Source organism: Pygoscelis adeliae, unplaced genomic scaffold, assembly GCF_000699105.1.
Source record: "Pygoscelis adeliae isolate BGI_AS28 unplaced genomic scaffold, ASM69910v1 Scaffold174, whole genome shotgun sequence".
NCBI lineage: Eukaryota > Metazoa > Chordata > Aves > Sphenisciformes > Spheniscidae > Pygoscelis > Pygoscelis adeliae.
In genome coordinates this window covers 4616422-4621421 of record NW_008824676.1, presented here as the reverse complement: position 1 = coordinate 4621421, position 5000 = coordinate 4616422, and positions in this window count along the sequence as shown.

The following is a 5000-nucleotide window of genomic DNA, read 5'->3' as shown; positions in this document are numbered from 1 at the left end:
CATCAGTCTTTTCTTTCTAATTAAAGTCCCTCTTCTTCAAATGCCTTTTCATCTTTCTCTAGTATAACATTGAGGTCTTCAAGTTTCCCACGAACTGTTAACCGCAGAAATTTCTTTGTCCTCAGTTACAGAACCTCATTCATCTCCCTTCAAACATTTTTAGACTTTTGCGATGCCAAATAGCAGACAAGAACTTCCAGAAAGTGTTCGCTTGTTGCTGGTTTTGCTCATCTTAAACCTAATCGCCTCTGTGTGCGATTCTGTCCAAACCTAGACAGATATTCACAAGTTAACTAGCTGCCTTTTTTATCATGTTAATTACAAAATAAAACAAAGTTTTAAATCATAATATAAATGTCTGAAGTATGGGAGAGATGTCTCCTAACATAACTCTTTATCTCCACCGAGTATAGAGTGAGATGAGGTACACAAAGCTGTTCACTGTGCCTGTACCGTAGACATCCAAGGTTAAGGAAGATGAATTGTACTCCAACCGCCACATTCTTGGTCTAGTAACTAGGATCAGAAGGCACTGCAGAGGTACATATAACAGAGTGTGTTAAGTTATCTGACTAAAGGCTAAGTAAATTAAACAAAGCCATGGCAAGGACCAGAAGAACAATTAGTGAAAAGTGAGCACACTGACTCACTAGTCCTAAAACCATCAAAGGAAAATGATTCAGATCATTGTTCCTGGTGCAAAACCCACTAAAACAAGTGTAGGTAAATCCCTAGAAAGCCGTGCAAACTGAGGGATTACCTAAAGGGGTGTAAGACTTCTTACAGGATACAGGGGGATGAGAAATTAGGGACAGAACAGAAAGAATTTTGAGATTATGTAAAATTTATTATGGGATTTTTTTAAGGGGATTGCAGTCATGTGCAAAACTTACTATAGGATGTTTAAGGGAAGCACCAAAGGTGTGTGAGGGACTAAGATAGACTGGAGAGAAACAAGCATGGAAAAAACAAGGACAAAGAGGATAAAGGGGGCCAGTCCCAGGTAGACAGCTTACCGATTACGCTTCAGTGCGTGAGCCTTGCACTTCATCGCTGCAGTCCATCTGATACGCTTATTACACCCTGGTCTTGTGTGCATGTACGTATCAATGCTAGCAAACTTCAAGTGGGACAACAGGAGTAAGTACGAGCCACTGGAGCAGGACCACATGTCTGAGGGACTTGAGGGTTGTCGTGGTTTAACCCCAGTTGGCAACTGAGCACCACGCACCCGCTCGCTCACCCCCCCACCAGTGGGATGGGGGAGAGAATCGGAAGGGTAAAAGTGAGAAAACTCGTGGGTTGAGATAAAGACAGTTGAATAGGTAGAGCAACAGTCACGCACGCAAGCAAAGCAAAACAAAGGAATTAATTCACTCCTTCCCATGGGCAGGCAGGTGTTCAGCCGTCTCCAGGAAAGCAGGGCTCCCTCACGCGTAACGGTGACTTGGGAAGACAAACAGCACCACTCCAAACATTCCCCCCTTCCTTCTTCTTCCCCCAGCTTTTATACTGAGCATGATGTCACATGGTATGGAATGTCACATGGTATGGGATATCCCTTTGGCCAGTTTGGGTCAGCTGTCCTGGCTGTGCCCCCTCCCAGCTTCTTGTGTCCCTCCAGCCTTCTCAGTTGGTAGAGCATGGGAAGTTGGAAAGTCCTTGACTAGTATAAACACTACCTAGCAACAACTGAAAACATCAATGTGTTATCAACATGGTTCTCACCCTAAATCCAAAACACAGCACTGTACCAGCTACTAGGGAGGAAATTAACTCTATCCCTGCTGAAAACCAGGACAAGGGTCTAGGGGCCAGCAACTGGGAGAGACAGGCTAGATGCCGGTCACCGCACGGCCTGTCTCACAGCAGCTACCAGAGACCTACGTTGCAGGTGCATGCACACCCCTCAGGTGAACTTCAATCCTGGCCCACTGGAGAGAAGGCAGAGGGTGGAGCTGTAATACCCGAGTGCAGCCTGTGTTCACACAGGTGCCAGTACCAGCACTGCTCTCTCCCCATGTTGATTTGTGGCTGGCCATGTGTTTATTGTTTGTATTGTGTGTAGGTGCACACTGTGTGTAGGTGTGCACAGGGTATTGTTCCTGTCATTATGGGCTTGCGGATATAGAATCATAGCAGCCTTGGATCCTTTGGATTGGGAGGGGAAAAACCCTCCCGGTCCCAAAGGCCAGGGGATTCTGCTACCGTGAATAGAGTGAAGAATACCCACACATGGACACTGGTAAAAAAAAATCCTGTGGGTTTTTTTTAGTCGGTCTAAAAATTTTTTATCTCTTCCCATATACACCTCAGAAGCCTGAGTGGCAGTTTAGCTTGTTTTAGATACGTAGAATATACACAGAGTAAAAATTTATTTTGTTCAAATATCTGTAATCAGTACATTGCCTGGCTATGACAAAATAGGAATAAAACGTTGATGACCCCACAGATGCTTTACCATGAAACCGCTAAAAGTCACCAAGGCTATGAATACTGATTTAAGTATTTATCAAAGAAGTTATTTCTCTTTCAAAACAGTCTTTAAATATCTTCCCAAAGTAAGGATACATACAGAAGTTATCTTTTTTTAATCAGCAGGTATGTAGACACTGCATTTGGTTTAGAAATTAGTCCATCATCTTCCTTTGTGCACCCTCCCCCCCTCCCCCAGTCAACCACACCAAAATTTTGAAGGCAATCATTAACAGTTTCCTTATATTTTCAGTATCTTATGTGATGCTAAGGATTTTGTTCTACATACACTTGGGTACACATAGATGCAGATGCATGTATCCATACTTTTTTTGCATATAATCATTTCAATAAATCTAGGTAACTCCTTTAAGGTTATTAAGATGAGGCCTGATTACCCCTCTCAAATCACTGAGGGAAAAAATAAAAAAAACACCAAATAAAAAAATTACGAGCTCCAGCTCCTTTAATATAATTTCTAAACCATTTCAATGATGGCCTGTGACAGACTTGTATGGGCACTTCTTGCAAGCAGAGCTACCCACTTGGCAACTACTGTATTTAAGTTTAAAAACCCTGAGTATTGTGGCATTACGTATTTTTGGTGGATGGCCACAGAAAGTGTTGGAGACCAACTGTAAGCATTTCCAAAAGGGAGAAATCAACAGCAGCTAGCCCAACAGCGTACAAATCCACGGCCATGGATCCTCTGAACAGACAGACTGCGACCACCTGCAAAATTCCAAACAACTGACTTCCAACCAGAAAGCCCCAGCCCACACCTACACTGGTCTTACAACTAACATGTTTCTAGAAGTCATAGAAAGACTTGATTTTGGAAAACAGACTTCTTCCTGGAATGCTAAGAGGGTGCCCCACTTGATGACAAGACGCGGATCTCTGTACAAGACCACATCCATTGAATTTGGAAAAGGAATTCCTATCCAAACACACAGCCTCCGAGTACCCTCCTAACTTCAAAATGCCTTTTTTCAGCATGCTGTTACAACCTCTCTAGCAAGAGTTTTAGCCAACCCTCATCCTTTGAGTTGCTCCACTTGGGGGCCTGTCTGAAAGCAATAGTGCACAAAGGTCTTTGAGCCTAAAGAGACCCTTTAGACATGGCTCATGCAGTATTGCTCCACACCGATACCACGCTGTAACCAAGCTAACTTCAGAACTGAAAGCTCTCTGGTTACGTTCAGAGTTCTGCACCAAAACTAATAAATTCCAAGCGGCAGGGCTCGTTCACACCAGAGGTTATCATGACTCAACAAATCAACAACCAACTACATCAACTCAAGCTAAACTGACAAGGCTGAAAATTTTTAATCACATTCCAGAAGATTAGGCTGGTTTTGCAAATTGTGCAAGACTTGACTACAGCTGTGTCACAAGCCATACCTTGGACTGCACAGTCTCCCTCAATTTTCTCAGTGTTTCAGGAAGGAAATAAACTGTATTTGGCACAGAGTGCACTGTATTAGTACAAAAGGCACACAGCCAGCATGAGTCTATTCCCTGATCTGTTCCACTGCTTCTCATCACCCTACTTATAGCTCTTCAGATCTGCTCCTCTTCCTGCATCACTCCATAAGGTAAGTGATCCAGAGAGTAAAAGATACATTATGGCCTCTTATCACCAAACAGCCATAATTTTGCCACGATGATCCAGGAATTTTGCCCAACCAGTGCTGGAAGAAACAAGTGAAAGCGTGAGAGCTAGAAATGCATACAGATGTTAGTGTCAGTAGATATGTTAAACAGGATGCTGTATGAAGGTAAGTGCTCAAAATGCTCAATTTCCAGATTAAAATAATAAAAAAGTTAAACTATAAAGTTTATTCTAATTGAGTTCATAAATTTCTTTTGTGCGTAAACTCAGGGAGGTAGAGGAATGTCATTACAGACTGCATCGTAGTGCAAAGGCTTAAAAAAATCCTTTAGTACGGAAGATGTTAAGCAACACTTATGGTTATTAAGTATCTCATATTTCTGCAAGAGAAGCCTTCAAGCCTAGAAGGCCTAGATGAATTCCAGCATACTTTTCTGATCACCTTAGTATCTTCAGTAAAAAGCTAAGTCTATTCCACTGGAAGAGAAGCAGAGCATTTCCCAGACAAACAGTAAAAGAACTTCGGGCTACAGGTACCTTGTGAAATGTGAAGCTTTTATTTATTTTTTTTATATATGAACTTAAAATAGAAGGATTATAATAAATCTCACCTAAAAAAAATTCGGGGGGTTATATAATTTCTGTCATCTTTCATCCAGATTTTAGAAGTTTTAAATATGCTAAAGAGAAGATTTATTTAACTGTGTCATTATTAATATTAGCAACTTCAACAGTCTGAAGTTTTATCAAATCATGTAATAATAGTTAAGACAGAACAAAACTATAAGTATGTTTACAGATGTCTGACACTCCTGTTGAATTCCTTTTGGATAAAACAAAAACAATATATCGTACTGTAATAAGTATAATGCAGTATATTTGTCAGTTGGAATAATCAAGATCTAGTCCA